The 23,913-nt window shown below is 42.7% G+C and overlaps 1 protein-coding gene across 1 annotated transcript in view; it reads right to left on the bottom strand.

Moving 5' to 3' along the window:
- The window catches only part of SACS (sacsin molecular chaperone), a 427,729-nt gene extending 407,373 nt beyond the window's left edge, over nucleotides 1–20,356 (bottom strand). Inside the window, exon 1 of the mRNA XM_069202245.1 lies at nucleotides 20,165–20,356. The gene's annotated coding sequence lies outside the window, so the exon portion shown is untranslated. The remainder of the gene's footprint in view (nucleotides 1–20,164) is intronic.
- Nucleotides 20,357–23,913: the final 3,557 nt, after the last annotated feature.

Raw genomic sequence — 23,913 nt, 5'->3', positions numbered from 1 at the left:
CATTCAACTTTGACAAAAGTTTTCTTGAAAACGTTTCTGAATGTCTTTGAATGTTTGTTGAATTTGCCAATGCTTGTTCATCGATGAGTGAAACGTTGTGATTCGAAAAGCATACATACACCCATTATTAAAGAAAATAACTACAGACCAATTACAAATGGACCGTTCCTGGCCAAACTGATAGAAAGAGCAGCATTCGGCCAGATGTCACAATTCATTGAAGATAACTCCATACTTTCAAATTACTAAACTGGATTCCGCCCAGGAAGAGGCACAGAATCTGCCCTCGTCGCCATCTGGGATGACCTTAAAAACCCAGTAGACTAGAATGGGGTTGCTGGGTGACTTCTCTTGGACCTCTAAGCTGCCTTTGACACAGTTGACCATGACACCCTAATACAAAGATTCTACGAAGCTGGCATAGAGGGGACTGCTCTCGACTGGATCACATCCTACATTCAAAACAGAACAAATGTCATCCATACTCCCCCTTTCTCATCCAAACCATACTTCACAAAAGCACAGGTCCCACAAGGCTCTATCATCTCACCTATGCTTTTCAACATCTACATGAAGCCTTTACTGGCAAAGATCAATGAATTTCAGCTCATGTGCTACAACTAAGCTGATGACACACAAATACTCCTTCAACTGGAAAGCCCCAAAGACATTGAAAACTCAAAAATCATCAGTTGTCTCAGAGATGATGATCAAGGGATGACATGGAGCCATCTCAAATTGAATACTTCCATAATGGAAATACTCACATATGGCGATTGGAAAAATTATGACCTATTCTGCACCTGGCCTGACGATCTGGAACCTCCTCCTAAAGTGTTGAAGGAAGTAAGAAACCCTGGAGTTACCATTCGCTCCAAGTTAACAATGAATGCCCAAGTGGACAAATTATCACGCTCCAGCATCATTACCATGAAAACTCTGTGACTCATCTTCTCCCACCTAGGATTTCCACACAAGGTCAAGAACTATCTCTCTTGTAGTGTCAATGGCCTCTACCACTGATGCTCTCTACCAACTATTAAAAGACCACAGCCGATACAGAACTCTGCTGCCAGACTACTTCTATAAGTAAAGCCAAAAGCCCACATCTCCCTGCTTTTAGAGTCCTACATTGGTTACTGGTTGCCAGAAGTTCCACCTTCAAGCTGCTTGATATCACCCACAAAGCAATAAATGGAACAGGACCGCTTTTCATCAAGAATAAAATTACCAAATACATTCAACAAGAGAACATTCACTCAAAATTGGCACCAACGTCAAAACCCCACCATACAGGAAAAAGACCATAGGTGGTACATCTTTCTCTGTTCTAGCAGCCAAACTGTGGTATTCATTACCCTCAAATATAAGATCCACGGATAACTATCTTAAATTGAGAACTCAAGAGTTAGCTTTTTCCTACATAACTACCATACTCAAACACTAACACGCAGGATATCTCTGCGTAGGTAAACATTTATAATTTAATTTTATGTATGTATCTAAATACATGCATTTCTCTGTACAAATATGTATAATAGCTAGGTTTTTAAAATACATAGTTATTCCTTTGGTCTCCTTAACTAATGTATATATTATTTACACTTAATTATATATATATATGATTCTATGCTTAACATATTTATAGGCCAATGCATAGTTTTTATATAAGTTGTCTGATTAGATGCTTATGGGTCTCTGTTTTATTTATCTATTGCAATATGTAAATATTATTATAACTATTTTATCTACAAGCGCTTAATTATTGAAATATTGAGGAAAACATAACATTTTTTTAAAATGAGTTATAAAAATACACAAATGTTTTAGTTTGAAGTAGAGCAACACTTAAAAGTCTGACTTTCATGCAATACAATTTTAAATCTCAATATATCATCTTCCTTATACATATATACTCTTTCTATGTAGTAATGTATCACCATTTTTACTACTTTACTTCTATTGTAGGAAACAGAAAAAAGTAACTCACTCTTTCCAATGCACTACTCTGTCGCATCCTATACCTCTCTCAATAGATCCCCTACCGCCACTCTGACTCATCCGAATCCTCATTCTACAACTATGATCTCCAAAATAACCCTTTCTAGACTCTTCCCTCCTCTATCCCTCCTGGCTCACCCCAAGCATCAGTTTATTACTATGATTTCCCAAACTACCCTCTCTAAATTCTTCTCTCAAGTATCCCTCCTTTGATTCATCCCAAACCACATTTTACTACTATGATCTCCAAATAGCACTTTCTTAACTCTTCCCTCTTCCATCCCTCCATTATCCTAGTGAATCCAACTAACAGACTCACATGTCTAGCGCACAAATTAGCTCATATTCCTCTATACTAATCCACCACTAATCCTTTTGGGTACCAGAGTAGTATGCTACTCGCTTTGACACCTCATCAGGTGTAGTAAGAACTATATGAATACCATTACAATTAATTTGGGTAATGATAATACTTACTAGTCAGTTTGTAGTGTGTGTTTCAAGAATGGACATAAATTGAATTCCTCAAATTCAAACTGTGAGATAGCTGGGCTGGATAATGTGTCAATTGCAGAGAGCTTTGTGAAACTTGCAATCACAGGTTTGAATCCTAGTATGTAAGTGGGTTTATGCAGTCAGTTAAGGGGTCCGCTAGTAAATGTAGGACATACTGATTTAAGAGATCTATTTGTAATAGTAGGTCACAGCAGTGGCCTAGCAAGAGTGTCAGTGTCCCTTATACAAGCAAGGCAAATGGGCACATAGCCACCTGGGTAGGTATTAAACGATAGCCCTACCCGAGATACAGCGGGCTGCTTGCACTCCAAGACTCCAGTGCCAATGCATCTGCTGAGCTAATCATAGCGACATCTATGCGTAGAGATTCTCAGCCTACACATCGTTCCTCTCTCTTCTCTATATCAGTCCCTCTTCCCTTTCTTTCCTTTCACTCTCTTCTCCCTAACCACTTGCACACTCTTTCTCTCTTACCGTCTCACCCATCTTTATCTCTTCCCATCCTTTCTTAGTTTTCTTCTTTTACCCTTGCTCCCCTTTGCCTATATTTTTTATTTGCCCCTTTCCTCTCTCCTACTTTTCCCTCATCCTGTCTTCTATGTACATTTTAGACTTCTCTCTACCCTAACCTCCCTTTAATCTCCTTTTCTTCTCTTTCACATTCATTTCACTTTCAAATGTATATCTTAATTTAACTTCAGTTTTACTCATCTGTTTGTTCTGTTTTTCCTCCATTTTCACTTTTGCTAGTTCGTATGTATTCTTTCTCTCACGTTTTTCTTTACTTGCTGCCTTTCACTTTCTCATTTGCTTTATTCCTTTCCTCTCCTCTATTTCTCCTGTATGCTCCTCTCCAGCAGTTGAAGTGCATTCAAAAAAAGTATGGGAACTGTGATGGTGCATGCAGTGGGGGTCAAATCAGTGATCGTGGGGTCAAAGCTGTGGCAACAAAAAAAACATTCAGTACGTTTTTTTGCCTTTTACCACCAGGTAGCTACATATAAAATAACACACACCTTAAATGAAAAATACATAAAAAGTTGTCACTCAGTGGGAAATGCACTATAACACATTATGAAACCTCTCTTAGTTACTACCACTCAAAAAGAATAAGTCTTTGTCATAACAAACCTTCGAGTGATTTGATCAATTATAGCCACTCCTACTCCCAAGCATTACTTTACACTTGCAGATTATCCTTTACATTTGCAGATAAACTTGTAGTGCACATTTGCATTTCTTTCAGACAAGCAGGCACCCTGTCAGGAAGGCTTGTTTAGCTGTCTGCCCAGCTTCGGTTTTACAGCACAAGAGACTCACTGAAAGACACTTCAGCTGAAGCATTTAAATTATCAGAATTAACTGTCCCAAGACAGTTGCCTTTTTACAAAATGTAGGGGAAAAATTTTTCATAAATCAAAAAAATATGGGCACGCCGTGCCCCTCGATTCTGCCCACGTTGACCTCTGCTCCTCTCCTATTTTCTTCTTTCCCCTTCTCATCTCACCTCCACAACATACCTACTTTGCCCTTTCCATTTCTGCCGTCTCTTTCCTTCTTTACACTCAAATATGCCTGCCAACATTCCACAACAAAAATGATGGTGCAATTTGTGTGGTCCTGCAAACGTTATCTAAAGGTTGCCTGGGTGTGGGGGTTATTGCCATTCTGTACATTTGGAAGACTGATGTGTTTTAAAGCATGATGAACCTGTAACATTGGTCAAAACTAGATATAGCTTAAATATGGCTTCACATAGAAAGAAGCATGTTGAGTGTTCTGCTGGGATTTTCCATTTTTATTTTGTAAATTGAGGCACATAGTGCAGGGTAAACCCTAACTGGCCAGTAACTATGAATAAATCATATCTTTACATCAAGTTTGGAAATGTTCTGGAAAATGAAAATTAAGAGGCGGCTCCTCCGCATTGGCGGAAGGGCATATCCCCCCTAGCTGAGCCAGCAGATAAAAAAAAGCGATAGCTACCTATCGTTTTATTTTTCATCATTTTTCATCTGCTGGCTCAGCTAGCAGCATGTACAGGGATGGGAGGGGCTGGGCCATGGGAGGTGGGAGGACGGAGGAGGGGAGAGTGATCTAAGTGCACATGTATGTTTGGCTGGCCGTATGAGGCCCACTAAAAGCACATGCGCAATTAGGTTTCTCCAACCCGGCTGTATCTACAGCCGGGCTGGAGAAACAGCACAGACCCCAGACTTGTGCCTGAGTGGCAGTCCGAGCTGCTCAGACTAATCTTGACGCTGCTTTCATGCTGTGGTTAGCATGAAAGCAGCACCAGGATTGCTGGGGAGCCTGTGCTTGTGTCCCAGTGAATGCTGGGACACCAGACGAAAAGGAGCGACGAGCAAGGCAGCATGATGCAGCAGGAAGCGGCCACGACAAGGGGAACCAGTAAGTGGGTTTTTTTTGTTTTATTTTCTGTTTCCCCTATCCCCGTCGTCGTCCCAGCCCCCTTTTGACATATTCAGCGGCCGCCACTCTGAAGATTACCGGTAAAATAATCCATGCTTGATCTGCTTTTCTTCCGACCTTGTACAATTCCTTTCTGATTGAGGTCTGTCCATCCTAAAATTCCTTCATCAGCAGCAAGAAAGAACCTGGAACGGGAGGCATTCTGGGCAGAATTCTATTGTCATTCACTCCATCAAGTGAAAATAAAAAGAAGGAGCGGCATGGCGGAGGTAGATTTCTAACCTGACACTGATCATAAAATTAGCTGAGAGCTAAAGGCTAACTCAGAACGTTGACCAATATGCAGTCTATTATGCAAAATAATAGTTGAAGGGTAGGGCAGAGTGACGTCTTCACAGATATTACAAATGGAAACCCCTGACCAACAGGCCCAAGATGCCCTGATACCCTTGTAGAATGCACTTTGACTACACTGGGTATGTCTTTATCTCCATCTTGATATGCTGAAGAAATTTTTGTCTTCACCCATCTAACTAATGTGGAAGTAGAAGATTCTTCTCCTCTTTTTAGTGGACCAAAATTAATAATCTGTCAGAATTTCTAAGTTCTGCAAACCTCTGTAGATACATCTGTAGCACCCACACTACATCTAAGAGGTGAATCAAGGGGTCGTTGGAACCTATCTCTGGTTGTTATGAAGGGAGAATAATGTCATGTTCCCTGTGAAAGGTAAAATTAACTTTTGGTAAAAACCTAGAGGCTATCAAAAGGACCACTCTGTCGTCAAATACCTTCATGTATGTGTGACAATATACCAAAGCACCAAGCTTTCTTGATCTCTGGCGGTAGTTATTGTAACCAAGGAGAAGACATTGAGAGTGAGAATTTTTTCTGACACTATTGTTATAGGTTCAAAGGGCACATTTGAAGGCGAGAAAGAACCTTAGGGAGACCTAAGGGTGGAAATGGATCTTGAATCATTCACTTTTAAAGTTAAACATCTTTAATAGGTTTAGAGACCAGGTGTCCTACCAGAGAAAAATTATCTTAAGGGACTAGCTGTCTCCACTCTTAGACTCCAGCTGGGTTTTTACTGCAGCCGCTGGAGCCTAAGAGTAGAGACAGCTTATCATATCCCTCCTGGAGGAACTGAAAAAATGTTAGGAGGAGGAGCCGAAATTGGAGAAAGAAAAATCTCTGCATCAGGTATCATCTGAAGCCCAATTACATTCATACTCTGTATTGTTGGATCTCCTTCTGGATGCCTGAAGGAATCAGGAGACAGCTAAAAAGAGACCCCTACTTATGAACCTTTCACTCTCAACCTCTATACAGATATAACAGTAGAGAGGATTAACTCCGAGGAGATGGAAATAAGGAAAGGATCCACTCCTGTTGCACTGCAAGAAGCCTTTGATGTGGAAACCAAAGCCATCTTGTCCAAAATGGAAGAACCATAATTATCTCTGCTTACTCGCTCTGGAGTCTTTTCAGGACCCCCAGGATTAGTGGAATTGGGGAGAAGACAAAAAGGCCAACTGGCCACTGGCTGGTAAAAATAGCTGTGTTTGCAAATCATTGATCATGGAATCTCAAAAGAAATGGAAGTAACTGGGAATTTGAGTGAGTAACAAAACGATCTATTACAGGCACTCCCCATCTCTCGCACATCCCCTGGAATATCTAGAGACTGAGGCCAAAGTCCTGGGAGGAAGGGAAAATCCTAATGAGGAAGGCTGCTTGAGAGTTGAGAACTCAAAATATCGTTCTGGGCACAGTTGCAGATGAGGTAGGTTATTTGATTTAAGGTGGGGGAACCTTTCCCGAATTGACAGGTTGATAGGACGCTGTTACAGAGTTTTCTGTTTATACCTTTCGCAGATCTTTCTCTTAGAAAATATTTTTATTGCTCTCCAGACAGCTATTAACTCCCTCCACTTGGATGAACTTGTTTGTTCTCACCTGTTCCAGTGACCCCCCACTGTTTAGTTGTCTTTTAGCCCCAACCCACACTGCTGTCATCTGTTGTCCACACTGCTGGCATCTGTTGTTAAGGTTACTGGGTTGGAATAAGCAAAGTGATTTTCCCTTGACTAAGGGCCACTAGAGGAGAGATTCTCGATCTGCTGGAATCACTGGAATTAGAAGCTCCTAATTCTTTTGAATTGGCTGCAAGTGGTCTAGGATGTGAAGAACCAGCTGACCTAAATGGGGACAAGACAATGGAACATTGTACAGGATTGCTGCCTAGAAGTGAGGGAAAAAATGAGATAGTGACATGAGGTCCTTCCTCCTGAAGAATATGTTACAGAGAAAATAATAATTTTCTCTCATTACCCTATTCCCTAGGATCTATAGCCAGTCTTTTGCTGGGGTGTCTGATTTATCAAGGAGATTCCGTATAAGATTCCACAGCTTGATCCCCCTGGGCATGTGAAGAATCACTAATCTCTTGACTCTATTGAAAACCACTCCTATATATTCTAGTCTCTGAGATGGTAGGAGGCGGAACTTTGGTTAGTTGGTCAAGAAACCAAATCTCTGAAGAGTCTTTACTGATTATGCTGTGTGCTTCAAGGATTTGTCCTGGAAAGGAATTATTAGCTTGTCCAGGTAGGGGTGGACTATGACCTCTTGTGAATGAAGGAGACCTACTAATAAGGCTAAGATTTTGGTAACGACTCTGGGGGAGGTCTTTAATCCAAAAGGCAGCACACCAAATTGTCAATAGTGATCCCCAACTTCAAGCCTGAGATACCTCTTTCAAGACTGAGCTGTGGGACTATGGGGATATGTGTCCTGCAGGTCGACTCTTGAATAACATCCACAACTTATTCCTAGAAAGTAGACTGAAATTACAGTATTCTTGTCCAGTAACAGAAATATGCTGTCCTCTAAGGCCTTTTGACTTTTAATAGGTTTTCTTAGCACATGGTCTGTGGCAAAAGGGTTGAGTGTACTTTTCGCTTTTAAAAGGCTTTCTGAGTAATGCTTATGTCCTCTGCCAAGAACACCATGAAGGTACCTCTCCAACAAAGGAGGAGACACATGGGGGGATTTTTGGGAGTGCGTTCTCGTGGTAGCAGTCATTGGTCAAAACATACACTGACAAGGCAGAGTAGCCCCCTCACTATATATATATATATATATATATATATATATATATTCACACTCTCCTCCTTCTTGAAGGAAGACAGGCACTCCACAAGCGAATGAGTAGATAATATTTTATTTAACCAAATGCTACAGGAACGCGTTTCGGCATTGCTGCCTTTGTCAACTTGTGGCTGCTACCTGACCCAGCCTCCTTGCCTTTGTGTTTTAAGTATTGCTGTGTGTTTTTTGCACCTGTTTCTATCTAAATAGTAAAAGGTGTGATTGAACTATGAATGCCTCTCTGATGCGTATCTGGGTTCGAGTAAAACATGGGCCCAATTAACCTAAATAGGTGCATTTTACAACCCTTGTAAATTATTCTAAAGTTACACGTGTTGTGGAAATTTACTAAATGTTCCTTCCTCTACGGGCATAACAGTGCCTAACATGTCCATTCGTCTGCCACCTATCGTAATACTGGTTTGACTGATCTTTCTTCTCACATTTTCTGCAGCACTTAGGTCTAGACATTACAAATTTACCTAGGATGTAAAGATTAGTGTGAGAACTCCACCTACAAATGTCTATAAATAACTTAGGAAATTGGAGTATTAGTTGACGGGGTGAGAACCAACATCAAATATTAATCACAATCCTTCGCAGAGTGACCCACTAAGGTCTCTAAATAAATCTGTGCTCTGGTAGCTTAGCACAAAGCAGTCAGGCTTAACTTAGAGGCAATGTTGAAAGCATTTATGCAGTACTCAAGCTGTAATAAAGTAAAAAACACAACACAAGAATATCCTCAAGCTAATTTAGAAGAATAGGGAATATTTTGATAAAGAAAATGACACCAAAACAACATAAATTCAATAAGTTGAACAGCAGATATTACTTGTTAAAGTTTTAATTAAAGTAGCACCACAAAGCATAAGGAGTCAACCGCTGTTATCTGGTCCTGCTAGACTGGATGAAAGTCAAAAGTTAAGGCAAAACACGATGGGTGCAAGTCAGCATTAGGTACCAAGTTCATCACCATGGAAAGTTTACCTTCAGACTTTTACATTTTTTGGAGAAACAAAAGTGGTTGTCAACACGTCATTGGCAGGCCAAGCCCAATTTGGATCCAAATCGTGGCTCTATGACATTTGGTTACTGAAAAGTGGGGTCCTGGAGCAGTGGGCGGTGAAATTGAGAAAGCTCATAGCGGGTGAAGTCTAAAGTCCATGCCCAGGAAGGCCTCGACATAGATTGGATGCTACTTGGCATCTGACCTGATTAAGCCCTCTATGTTTGAAATTAAAACCTTTTTGGGTAGTCAAATGTCCTTCAGCAGGACAAATGGCTAGCTGAGGCCAACTGGCCATTCGACTTTGACAACTATACTGGTCAGTTCCTCGGGCAGAAATTTGGGGGAAGGTTTCTAAGACCCACTTCTTGTAGTTTTTGGAACAGGAGCGGTAAACTCTAACATCATTCAAGGGTCATGGACCTGGGGACTTGGGGGTTAGGGCTCTTGGGGGTTAGGGTCACTCCAGTAGAGGCCAGCAGAAGAGTCCAGGGCAGGTGCAGTTGAAAATGGTCAGCTGGGCAGTTGCAGGGAGAAAGAGGCCTCTGGAAGTTTGTTGTGTCCCTGTAGCTCAAACAGGAGGTCAGTCATCTGAGCCTTGGAGTCACAAGTCACTTCTAGAGTCCTGGATTCAAGGCAAGGAGGTCTGGTGTCTTCCTTCAGGCGATTCTACAGCTGGTAGGGCAGCACTTCATCTGATTCTTCACAAGCCCAGGAATGTTCTAAGGAGAGGTCTGTGGGGTCCACTTTTATGCCCAGTGCCAACCTGTGGGTGGAAGGTAAGCCTTTCTCCAACATCGACACAGGTTGTGGTCAGTTCCTCCATGCTCACTGGCGTTGGTGCCAGCCTGACTGGAGAGACAAAAGGGAGGTAGACCTAGGTGTGAGCTTCATCTGCTAGTGACAAGGTAAGCATCATTTGAAACCCAGGAAGAAGCTGGGCACTGCACCCAGGCCATTCAGTTAAGGGAAGAGCCCCCCTCTCCCAACACCCAGAGCTCTTTGTCCACTATCTGGGAGCAATACATATCTTACCAAAGGGGATCCATCAAGGATCAGGTGACAGGTGGACTCTGCCAGAAAAGCCTTTTGGCTTGAAAATTACAAGTTTTTTAAAGTGTAATTTCCAAAATAGTAAGATAAAATTTGACTTGAACATTTTAAAGTATCATTACAATGAGTCATTGAACCATTTCCTAGCTATTACTAAACTGCATTCAACACTTATGAAATGTAACAAAGTTAACCAGTATTAACCTACGGAACAGCCAACCTTGCCATGGTGAGAAACAACTTTGGAATGTTTTCACTGCCTTGACAATTAAAACATTAAATATACATGCCCTACATTTTAAATACCATGCAGCCTGCCTTATGGGCATTTAGGACCTGCCTTCAGGGTGAGTTATAAGTGGTAAAAAAGAAGGTTTAAACCTGACACATTTTGCCAGGTTGGAATGGCAGCTTAAAAACTGCACATGTAGGGTGCCGTGACAGGCCTGGAGACATATTTTACAGTGCTACTTTAATGTGTGGCACAATAAGTGCTGCAGCCTACAGGTAGCATTTAATATACATGCCCTGGCTGCTTGTAGTACCATTTACTAGGGACTATAAGTCAATTAATTATGCCAATCAGGCGTATACCAATGTTGCCAATTTAACAGGGCGAGCATAAGCACTTTACCTCTTGTTAGGAGGGGTAAAGGGTACAGAGTACTACAGTCAACAAAATAGGGTTCAATAAAAAGGTAAAAAATAATGAGTGACCCTTCAGCAATGGCAAATTTTCAAGAATAGCCAACAATTCAAACTGTGCACTACATGTGCATTGGGTTACCTGACCACTCTTCTGACTCGTCCCTCGGTTCGACAGCAAGGGTAACTTTGGAGAAAACCTACGAGTATGTAAGTTACACGTATGTAAGTTACACTCGTATTTCGCTGACTTTTAACAGTTCTCAAATTTGTGTGCATATGGTTTAATGAAAATCACTGCATTTCACTGCTATGTTCAGGCGTAAGTCATTCGTGAATCTGAAAATCACCTTCATAAAATAAGCACTTTCCTTGTGTTTTTATTATTCGTCAGTGTTACTCAAGGCAATTTGTAATGTGAAAGGTTCATGGTTCCATGCAAGATGTGAATGGTTTATTTTCTTAGCAAGCAAAATGAATACTGCTAGAAACAGAAAAATAATAACAATTGATTAATGCTCAGTGTTACTCAAGGCATAACAGGAGAGTGAGCAGCAGAGAGTTCACTTGTACATCATTCCATTGGCTAGCTAGTCAAAGCAAATTTTCTTAGAAGGTAGCAGTGGAGGAGGGTTCGCAAGACCCAAACCGATGACATCATGAGTACTAAAGATATAAAGGGCATAGCAGCTGCCAGCACTTGAGGGGCGGGCTAATGAGAAAGCACAGCTCGCGTCCCTGTAACCCAAATCCACAGGCCAGTTGCGGGCTTTGGCTTTTGTGACAGATGGTCTCACACGCAGCATCTGTTTCCATATGGAATACACATAGTTTTTTTTTACGTTGGAGATCTTAGCACAGAAAACATGCAAACCACGCTTAGCTTGCTCTTTTCCCATTTGTGTCTGCGTTATAGATGTATCCTCAAACCTTTCTAAATGCAAAAGAGGGGGGAGGTGGACCCCAGGGGGGTAAGCAAGGCCACGCAAGGACCCCTGTTAAGTGTTTCTGTTCATCTATCAAGCGTCAAGTGAGACTACTGTGCGTCTTCGCTTTCTAATACTGCATGGGCAAAAGCACTTAAGAAGAAAAAAAGCAGTGCAAATAACGGTCTTCTGTATTTACAGCGGGTAAAAGAGCGTGTAAGCAGATCAAAAGAAGTCCAGGGACATCAATAGAGTTTGTGAACAATTGCTATTGCCCAATTATCTTTCGTAAAATTATGTTTAAAATTAACCCATGTTGAAATATCCAAAGCAGATATCATTCACGCCGTACAACTACTACAGTTCGATATTTTAATGAACTTTCTGTCAATTTGTAATGTGAAAGGTTCATGATTCCATGCAATATGTGAATGGTTTATTTTCTTAGCAAGCAAAATGAATACTGCTAGAAACAGAAAAATAATAACAATTGATTAATGCTATCGAGTGTGCCCTTTAGCCGTTTACTTACTCTGTGTAACAAAACACACCCCTTCGCTATCCATTTGGTAGTTGTGTCTCGGATGAAGTTAATTTGGGCATTAAAGAAACAGTTATTTGTCCGTGAAAATTATGGCTTAAGTCAGATCCCTTTATTAAGGGTGATGTGAACCTCAAGCAACTGTACAAATTGGCTTCTCGCTCCCTGCATTTACTAACACAAAGATGTTCTTGTGTAATTTGTGCAGTGTCAGAAAACAAAGATATTGGGCACTTTTAAGGTATGGTTTGACACCACAGGTCTCCGCGTTACCTATGGTTACCAATTCTTTAAAAATTCATAGAATGAGCTTTGGCTTTGGCAAGACGAACATATAACTCATTGCAAAGCCCGTGGGACTATTTTATATCTCAAAAGTACCTTGAGTCACCACACGTTAAATTTTACCCCATTTAAGTGTTGTACACAGGCAATTGTTTATGTTTTGTTTTTTCACAGTATTAGGCTTTTTTAAAGTCTTCAGCAGGACTTTAGTGCGCACAAGACCTGCTGAATTCGCCAATGCTTTTTATACATAAGCCTCTTAGTTGAATGACTACCAAGTGTGTGACACAGCAAGTAAAAGGAGTAGCCTTTAAGTCTATTCTTATGGGGAGTGGTCTCTAAATTAGCTCTTCCAGCTCACTCATGTAAAATTCCACAGCTATGTGCTTAACTCACCCTTGGCCTACATTGTGGTAGTATGTAGTGCTGTGCCGGGCACATGTGGTTGTATGGATATGTTGTGAGTATGAGTGCCTGTAAATGATAGAGTGATAGTGGAGTACAGTTTTATTATGTGAAAAAACGGGTTTGACAGCTATAGTACACTCATTCTTCTACCTTGGATAGGTGTAGAGGTGGCATTACTGATTTCATATAATAATATATAGTATTCCTGAAGGGAAAAGCCTTGTTGCTGCATGTACTAACCCTGTCCCTTTAGGAATTAGACAGGTATCTCTCTCAAATTGTTGCCACTCAAATCGACACCACTGCATCTTACGACACTGCATTGCATGCTGCTGAACTCTATGTTACTGCACTCTATACTTCTGCATTCTACGTCACTATAATCTGCAACACTGTATGCCAATGCACTCTATTGCATTCTATGACCCTCTATTTTGAAACAGTGCACTCTACGTTACTAACCTCTACGCCACTCTACACTGCATCACTACACTCTGTGCCACTTCACTCTGCAGCACTCCATTCTACGGTACTATATGCTACTCCGCACCACTGCACTCCACTGTACTCTGCACTACTCTACTCCAATTTGCACCACTCCACTCTATGCCGCTGCACTCTATCTAGGCTGCTGCACTGTATGCTGCGCAGCTCTAATCTATGCCATGTAACTCTAATCTGCAACGCGTGACTCTAATCTATGCTGTTCCACTCTATGCCACTCCACTATCTGACACACCACTCTATAACACCCAATCCACTCTCCGACACACCACTGCACTCTCCTCTATGCCACTAACTTTTTGCCATGCTGAACAGCAGCCACGCTTGTGTACAACATGGCACTTGGCATGGGCAGTGCAGGGGCCCCCAGGCACAGCCCCATCGCGCATTTCACTGCCCGAATTTCAGGCAGTGAAATGTGTGACGGGTGCTACTGCACCCACTGCACATCAGCATTGCCGCCGGCTCTATTACGAGCCAGCAGCAATGTTGATGTGACTTACGGACACTGTTACCGTCCGCTGGCCCAGCGGAAAAGTCGAAATAGGGAGCCAGAACGACCATGAGCACTGGCGGTATTCACAGAAGACCGCTGAGGTTGTAATGAGGGCCTAAATGTTGTAGGAAGCTGAAATATGCAAAGAACTTTGGTGGCAGAGTGTGTATGTCGTCCAAGAAATATAGATGACAGGTTATGACCATTCTCTCAGAGACATATTTTGTGGACTTATAGCCCACCCACTGCTTTTCATTTGTTCTTTTCAGTGTTGCTAAAAAATCATTCGTTCTAAGTGGTTATTTTTTGTCATATCTTTTTCATTGTTTGTTTCCCCGCATGGAGCAGGCCCCCATTACCTGTAGCATTCCACTTGTCCCATTTAAGTTAGTGGCTCAAGGACTACTTTGTCCTTTGTCCAAGAGCACTGCACACAAGCATTCGATCTTTTCAGTGGCTCCGAGCTCCGACTTACATTGTGTAAATAGGGATTTGCTTCTTGAGGTAGTGTGTGTGATTTTGAAGACCACGCAGCTTTAATTTTTTCAGCACAGCGCCCGCTTCACAGTCGCCGCGCTTCATATTTCAGCCGCACACCTAACTTTTATCTATCTACATGGGAAATGCTTTTATTTCTGCCTGTTTTTCTTTTTCATTCACTTCGGCGAGCCAGACCTTGCTGTATTGCTCATGGTCCATGTCATCCTCGCGCATCACTTCAGATCTGTCTTTCTACCTAATCAGGCTCCACCTCCCTTCCTCTGAAGTCCTGACTGCTGCTGCCTCAGTTGGAGGTTCTATCAGGTCTCCATGCCAGGTGATGACCCTTTTGGAAATAAGATGTGTAACATACCGCAGTGAATAAAGATCTTTTTTTTATTTTTGGTAGGGGTGTTTACATTGCACGAGCCCAGACCCTAGAGGCAGCAGAGCTGTGCAGCTAACAAGGGGGCACAGACGGACAGTTAAAAAAGGTTGTGTAATGTATTAATAGTGTGAGTAGAACAGGAATGAATCAAAAGGAGGTGTGTACTCAGGCGAGAAGGGTGGGAGGGGGGGAGTGGGGGGTAGATTTCAGCGGTAAGGCCACATGGGCTAAAGCTGTAATGCTCCAGCCTGAAACATTCCAGTTTAGTTTACATTACATTATCTTATAGGCCCAGCCACCTCCACTCAGCAAGATGCCTCTGCACCAAAAACACACCAGCGAACAAGATGGCACAGCAGGTCTGCGGTGCAGCCGGGCAGGTCTTCCATTCCATCCCTGTGCCCTTAAGCCCCCTGTTCAGACATACGGATGTCAACCTCTGTGGACTGGCATGAAGGGCAATTCAGGCAGTGCCGATAGGCTGGTCTGGCAGAGCAGTGTGTGGGCTGGTTTTTTGGCTCTTTTTGGGCCTGTTTTCTGGTCCGCTGGTCTCGATTTTAATGCTAAATTCCCTGATATTAAAACAAGCATTTGCTGCAGCAAGTACAAATCCATACAGTCTTTCATAGCTGTTTCCTTTTTTAAAAATTTGCCTGTGTAGCTTTTTTTCTTTTTTTGAGGGTGTTGCTTCTTTGCCCTTGTTGAAATTTAGGTACTATTTAGTTAATCAAAAAAACATAATGGTGCGGTCAACGCTGGCCATGTCATAATGCTTTTTTTTCTTATACCTTCCACCACCCACCCCAGTCCTGGTTCTTCTTCCAACCTGTCCATCTTTTTTATTCCCCTCTACCACCCTCCTTCCCTCCTGTGTTTCATTTTTTTCATTTGGCTATGTTGCTTCTTTCCCTTGCCACGCACCACTTCTTTGTATTATTGCCCACCCCTCGCCCCTCCGTCATCTCTCCACTGCTCGTGCTGTAAAAAGCAGACCAGTATATATTGCTAGTTTGACAAAGCTCATTAAGTTTCTAGCTTGACTTCACAAAGCAGAGTGTTCAGCAGTGAAGTCCCACAACTTTGGACTATCCAAGCTCCGGTTGGACTCATCTTTATGAAAATCAGTTTTCATTTAAAAAAATTAAAAATAGGTATTCCGCAGTTTGGCTTTAGTGACATGGGAGAGTGTGCAGAGCAGTGCTTTGATTTTGTAACCTATATGAAAAACTAACAACATAACCATACTCTACTTCTGAGATTATTCACTATTACTTATCTTTTTGCACCAATGTAAAAATTAGAGGATTGGTGTATACTGCTCATAGAAACAAAAGATATAGCAGGCAGAGTTTGATCCAGGCCATACAATATTCTTCAACAAAGTAACAAACAACATTTTTTTAACTACCCAGTACTCATTGCAATGCTAATAAAAGACCATATCCTTTTCAAATGTGAACTTTGAGAATTATGTGAAGGTAAAATCAGTGTACTCCGCTGCCTATTACATAAGCAGTTGCAATAGTGCAAAACATTTTGCACAACTTCTGCATAATGGAATGTCTTTTCATAATGTGAAATGTCAGTGCCCAGTGTTTAAACAATTTCTGAGCAAACAACTTTGTTGCCAAATAGATTTGCTCGCTTTCATGCCATTCTAAAATTTAACATTGTAGTTTGGTGCTAAATGCGATGTAAATGTTTGCAATGGGCAAATGATGAAGTAAAATGAACAATGCTAATGTTTTACTTGAAAATATTGGGGGAAAGGGTGCTAAATCATGCCCAAGACCCCCTCCTAATAGCCACCCCAATTGTGTATTTTCTGCACTGCCCTTGTGCTCTGGCCTGCCAGCCCAACACACCCAGAGACCTTATAGACAGGGTCACTAGAATTATGCAACTGTGGAGGACTACATTTTGTGGCAGGGTGGCTCAATTATGTAACTAGGAAAGGCACACTATTCGTCATATTTTTTTATATTAGTACTTCATTACTTTTCTATTTTTATGTTTCTCCTGAAACAGTGCATGCACTGTTGCATGCTAGATGTTTTGTTTACTTACAGGGGGCTTACAGAAGGGCCGGCTTTAGCGCTGGGGGTGCCCTGTGTGACAGTCTTTTCTGGTGCCCCCTCACCACCTCCTCGGATTACTCACTACCACAGGGCTAATGTGCCCTTCACCTCTCCAAAGCCCCCCTTTAACATACATTAATTCGTTTTAAAGCGCTTGTAAGGGCTGGCTTTACTAATCAAGTCAGCTATCTACATAAAATATAGTTCTCTGCAGAAGGCATATTAACCCTCTACGCTACTTTATGGGGAGTCAAAGCTGCTGCTAGACAAAACTCCCATCTATCTCCCTAGCAGGAACATTAATCACTAAAGGTATCTTGACATTTTAACTGTTTCCTGAAGACTGGGCACACAAGGAACTTTTCAGCAGGTGCTTTTAAATCGCAAGTTTTGTAAGTTATTGCTAAACACAGCACTCCCCTGAGGTCAGCGCCCCCCAATCCAGGTCAGCACCCTGTGCAGCTGCACCACCCTAAAGCCAGCCTTGGCTTGCAGCCTGGCAATTGCTTAGCTTCATTGTCACTCTTATTTCCTCGCGTCTCTTTGGTCAGCTTGTGCCAGCTTCATTTCTTTTCCTGTCTGTTCAATCCTAGGAACATGGCACAAGCAGGGTCGGATTGGAAAGGCGGGCATCCGGGAGCTGGGCGATAGGCCGGTGCCTCAGGGTCACAATTGGGCCGGTTTTATTAGGGCTTCAGTTAACCGACCCACAAAGCCTTACAGTCTTGCAGGCGCCTGCCCGGCTACTGTTATTGTATATTTATCTTGGCCATGGCATCCACCCACCCAAGCCAGGCTCGTGGCCAGTTGAGAAGCATGGCCCTTGGGCCATTGTCACCTCGAAGCACCCCCTCTCCCGCCCCCATGTGTCTGACCTGGCCCTGCAGGAGTTTTTCGCTTGATGCCTCCCTGCTGGGCCATCACACTCTGTCCATGGTGGGCAGGGGAGGAGGGAGTATGCAGAGGCCTCGCTAGGGGCAAGGTGTTGTCACATTGGCCCCAGTGTCTTTTAGGCCCTGGCGGAGGAGGTGGGTGTACGTTTGCGCAGGCCTAATTGTGACACATTTCCCAGCATCGAGTCCCAGCTTCCTGTGATTTTGGGCAAATCAATGAATTTCCCAAAGCCTCAATAAAAATGAGTTTGAACTTGAGCAGTGGAACTCATGTAAATCACTCCAATGCCTTTGTGCTCACTCTATATACAAATACACAAACAAAAAATAAACGGACAGATTCTTAAAAGCCCCGAGCCATGATAAATAATGAGGACTCTTAACATAAATACATCCATATTTCTTTTTAAAATGGCTTTTCTGTCTTTGTCTAGGTTTAACTCGCCTTTAAGAAAACATTTTAATGTACTTGTGCATTACGTTTGCTTTTAAAGTATGTAATGGCCAGAGCTAAAAAAACACCTGCTTTGGGTGATTTTCATTTTCATACCACCTAGGACATTAAAATATGATGGTCAGTCTAGCCAACCTGCAGTGCTTCTAGTATTTATCTGCTTTACAAGCTCTATAAGCTTTCAAATGCTTTATTTAACATTTCTCAAAAAAAAAAATCTATTAAGACTAAGCAAATGACGATCAATGAAAGGGCAATCTGTTAATGTGGGCCACTTTTCTTGGGAGTGCCCGGGCCTAATTGTGATCCCAATCCGACCCTGGGCACAAGTACTGCTTCCTTGCTGTGTGTGTGTCCTTCTGCTAATCGTCGGACTTCGTAGATACTTTCAGTTCTTTTATTTGCAGCAGTGCTTGCCTTTGCAGGCCATCGCACCCACCATGTCCTGTCCCATTGTTTCCTTGCCTAATTGTTTGCTTGCCCCGTTGTTTGCTGCTTTCCATTTGTTGTTTTCAACGCCCCTCCCACATTGTTTCTTGCTCCATTCACCTCACTCCCTCTCGCATTGTTGCTTTGCCCCCCGAGCACCCCTCCCACCAGAAAAAAAGCATTGGCAAAGCCAATAGGTCTAGCTTTCGTGAGAACTATTTGCTTTGTCAACATTGTTTTAGACATGTTGTACCGCAGTGTCACTGCTGTGCAGCAAGGCTAAAAGATTATTAAAAAAGCACTATGACGCGGCCAGTGCTGACCGCATCATAGTGCTTTTTTAAACTTTAAACCATGCTCTGCTGTACAACATAGCTAAAACATTGACAAAGCCAACAGCTCTCGCTCAGCGAGACCTATTGACTTTGCCAATACTTGTACTGTGAGTGCTATCCGACTTCTGAAATTCGTGCACATCGTCCACTACTCTGACCATAATGCGAAGACCACAGGGGCGTGACGTCATGCCACAAAGAACTTGGATGGTGAGGTGCTCTGGTGAACAGGCAGCAGAGCTGGCCTGCAGGCCTGGAGTACCATCGATGGGCACGGGAACAGCGGTGACTCATGGGCCGGCTCCTTTGTATCCGACACTATGATGACTTGTGAAAACTATTCCTGCGGCTGCGTGCAGCACAGAACCACGGCGTGAAGTCAGTGGGAATCCGGAGAGGCATGTGACACGCGCATGAATGTCCAGAAATAAAGACAGCAAAACGCAAATATGAATGCTACACTTTGTTCTGGAGAGGTCGCCGCTACAAAACTAGCAACCGAGAAACATTTAACTACAGAACCATTAAGCAAGCAGACAAGGGGAACTTAACAGGGAAAGCGTCCACACCAGCCTGATAAACTGTTAAATTATGGAAGTGAGTTCACACACCCTTCAATGCATTTTGTTAACAAAGTATTATTTACACATATATTCTAATACATGACCCGTCGCACACCTCTGGGAAGAAGCACTTTACTTTTGAAAAAGCACAGCTCCCTTGCAACAAATGAGCGTCCCCAACCTGACAGTCATCATAAACTGTGGTGTCATCGTCCGGTAACCAAATCAGACTACTCCAGTGGAGGCTGTTTCGTGTAAAACATTTGCAGCAATGGTGTGTACGCAGCTGACATCGCAGCATCCCGGCCGGAGGAAGCAGTCTGTACACCGGTGCTGCTGTCCTCCAGTACCCTCCACTGCCTCCACCCTTGCGCCACACTGCAGCATCCCGCTTCCCGGAACTCCAGCAGGGACGCACACGCACGTACATCCTTCACACATAGACCACCTCACAACGACCCCTGCTAACACCGAGCCGCTCTCTACCAACGACCCCCATCTCTGTACCATCGAAGCCCGTCCTCCTCGCCAATGGTAATGACCGGCTGACCTTACAGCATGCAGTACTCACATGACATGACCAACAGAGCGGGGTAGCGCGCGCCTTGGTTTTCCACCATGTCGTTGCCAGGTGGTGGCCGGTGTGCAGCGCGCTGCGCCAGGTGCGCAGGGTCTCCGCTTCACAATTCTTTCACATAATGAGACGCGTGGCTGTGCTGCAGCCTCAACGTATCCGAACAAGTTCACTGCAGCACAGGCTGCCGCTCCAGCATCTCTGTGTTTTTTTTTCTTCTCTTAAAGAGATACGACCCGATCTAGCCCAGGGCTTTGGGTGAATGCCAGGACCCCCTTCAGCAAAGCAGTATGTCTTTCCACTGCAATCCCATCTTCATCCAGACGTTGATATACCCCGTGCAACTGAATATAGATGTAAGGACAACACCCACTTAATGATTAGCTTTCTGCTCAGCTGTACAAGGAAAGCCAAGGGCTCCAACATCAATACATGATGATGTACAATGATTTAAAACTGTAAAACCAATAACGTATTTCATACCTATGGTTTGTTTCTGCCGCAGTTTAAACGTGACATTTGTCCTGCAACTGCGTGTAGCCCTAAGTAATCAACCTTCATGTCACTAGCAATAGTGACTACAGGTAGCATGCTTATTAATGGGTAGGTACATAGGTGGGCAAATCCGGTGGGATTTCCACAAAATACCCGGAGATGGAACTCTCGGTGTAGTGTGTGGCGTGTGGGTATCACTCTCTGCCAGGTAATGCACCAGAAAGAAAACATATCAGCGTCTGTGCTTTTTGTTTGCAGAATAAAGACATTCATCCATGCAATAACCACCAAAAGTGTCACATCAAGAATCAAAATAGTTTTTTCTAGAACGTAGCAGACATACACCATATGCATCTTCCCCTATATAGATCAATTTTAGGTGGTTTTATCCAATTTACAATATTCCAGGCACATCCCAGAACCTATCCTAAAGATTACAACCAGCCAGTGTGGCGGCGGTCCCCCCCTCCACAACACTGATTGAGAAATGTCCCCTGTATTACAAGACCCATCAGACCTCACCAAGCCTTGAGCAATGTCTCACCTACATTAGGCAGCAAACATTTGAGATCAGATTACTGCAGCCATTTATGGAGAAGAACATACTTATTCCTGTTCAGGAAAGCTTCAGCCGCACTAACTATCATTAGAATTTCTTCCTGTCTTCACACTCCTTCCCTCATGATGGTCAATTCCTATTCTCGAGACAATAAGACCCTTTACAGTATCTTGTCTCTAAAGATTGGCCACAATCTTTTTGCGTGTTGCTTGCCAATGAATCATCCCCTTTGAAAACCTTAAGTTCTCAATTTCCCATTAGGAAAGCCCTTTTTCCTGTCTCCATCTCAAGACAGGCCTCCACTGTACCTTTGAAGTGAACACAATTGATACGTATTCAGATGGCTGCATGTTGCTCTGTGCTTTCACGCATCATTTCATCTCCAGTTGTGTGGGGTGTCCCTGATTCACAGGTTTTCCTGTCCCCCTTTGTGGCAATATCTTCCTCATTCTGCCCTGCAACATCTCCGTCTAATGGCCTGGAGGTTGAGTAGTTAACTCTCCATAATCTGGGTTATTCCAGGAAGGTGGCTTCCTGCATCCAGAAGAGGAGGCAGCCATTGAGTCAAGTATCCAATAGGAGGCAAAGGAGCCATTTTCCTTGGTGGTGCCTCTTTAAGAGGCTGAATGCTCACTCATGCAACCCCTTACTAGTGCTACTCTTCTTTTGAATAGTTTACTTATGTGGCTTTTCAGTATAACCTTCAAAGACCATTGGGTTGCTATAAATACCTTCATGATTTGAAGTTGCTTTGCTCCGTGAATACATTAATTTAATTTGCCTGTGTAGCCTTTTTCTTTTTTTTTTGTGGGTGTTGCTTCTTTGCTCTTATTGCAATTTAGGTACTATTTATTTAATCAAAAAAACATAATGGTGCGGTCAACGCTGGCCACGTCATACTGCTTTTTTTCTTATACTTTCCACCACCCGCCCGAGTCCTGGTTCTTCTCCCAACCCGTTCCACTTTTTTATTCCCCTCCAACACTGTTGCTTCTCTTCCTTGCCACGCACCACTTCTTTGTATTATTGCCCACCCCTCGCCCCTCCGTCATCTCTCCACTGCTCCTCCTGTAAAGGGCAGACCTGTGTATTTTGTTAGTTTGACAAAGCTCATTAAGTTTCTAGCTTGACTTCACAAAGCAAAGTGTTCAGCTGTGAAGACCCACAACTTTAGACTGTCCAAGTGTAGGTTGGGCTCATTTTTATGAAAATCAGATTTTATTTTAAAAAATGGACAAAGGTGATTCCACAGTGTGGCTTTAGTGGCCTGGGAGAGTGTGCAGATCAGTGCTTGGATTTTGTAACCTATATGAAAACCTAACAACATAACCTACTCAACTTCGGAGATTATTCACTATTACTTATCTTTTTCATCAATGTGAAAATGAGAGGATTGGTGTTTGCTGCTCACAGAAAAAAAGGATATAGCAGGTGGAGTTTGCTCCAGGCTATATAATATTCTTCAACAAAGTAATAAAAATAATTTTTAACTATCCAGTACTCATTGCAATGCTAATAAAAAACCATACCCTTTTCAAATGTGAACTTTGAGAATTATGTGACTATGAGAATCACATTTGTCATTTGGGGTTTTCTCTTCTGAGACCTTCAGGGAGTTTATTTTGAGTTGTTGGGCAGTGCGTCCATCTCTTCTCCTTTTAGTTGGCCAGCATCTGTTCTGTCCTAACCATTACTTCAGCCAGATGGTTGGAGGAGCATAATGGCCTAATTATTGATGGACCTATTAGAATCCCCCTAGATTGTGTGATGCTTGGAGCTGGCTGTTGTTCAACAGTGTTTTTTCCAGAACTTCTTGTTTACTGAGACGTGAAGGGGGCTTTGTGATCTTTCTGGCCCAAACCAAGAGCCTGATTTATATGTTGGTGGTCAGCCCCTCTGTTCTCTTTGATGGAGGTGGAGGTTCTCCCGCCAAATTTATATATGCGACACAACCACCTTCTGTTTCAACTGAGGTTTATACATCCGACAAACCCTTATCTTCTGTTGGTGGCATACATTTGACTGGCATCAGAAAGTACTTGTGAGCGCCGGGATGGCAGTTAACTACCCACCATATTTATATGCCCCCTTTATACCAGCTTGTTGCAGGGGTACTGCGATGGAGTAATTTAATCACAGATGTGTTTTCTGTTTGAAATATCCTTCCTTTTCAATGATGGATGCATACGTCAAACACAACTGAGCTACATGTGAGCATTACGCACACATATAATCCACACTTTAAAAACCGTCTCTTCTTCAGAACCATCAATCCCTTGCCTTTCGTATTTGTGAGCAGCAGTAGCCACAACTGTTTTGTCCATATCTTTCCATTTACATGTTTTCTAACTTTGCTTGTGTTAATTGTTTTATCTGTAACATGGCAGAGAGAGGAAATCCTAGAATTACAGAGATAGAATTAAGAGTAATGGTAGATGGGATTATTAGGGTACAGCCACAGTTGTTTGATGTTCTTGTTCTGATTTGCACCATGGAACAGAAAAGGCTTCCCCTGGTGCTGACAGATTTCGAGGAGGTGCTAACAGCTATAGTCTGCTTAGGTATGCAAAGCCTCCTGAAAAATATAGTTTCAACACATACATGTTAATTACATTCTTAGCAAACTCTTCGTTGACATCAATTGTTTGAAATAGGTAAAAGTTTGATCACAACACTTTCCACCAAGCCAGGT

The sequence above is a fragment of the Pleurodeles waltl genome, chromosome 8 (genome assembly GCF_031143425.1).
Source record: "Pleurodeles waltl isolate 20211129_DDA chromosome 8, aPleWal1.hap1.20221129, whole genome shotgun sequence".
In the NCBI taxonomy this organism is placed as follows: domain Eukaryota; kingdom Metazoa; phylum Chordata; class Amphibia; order Caudata; family Salamandridae; genus Pleurodeles; species Pleurodeles waltl.
Note: the sequence above shows the minus strand (reverse complement) of the source record. Positions and strands in the feature narration are given on the sequence as shown.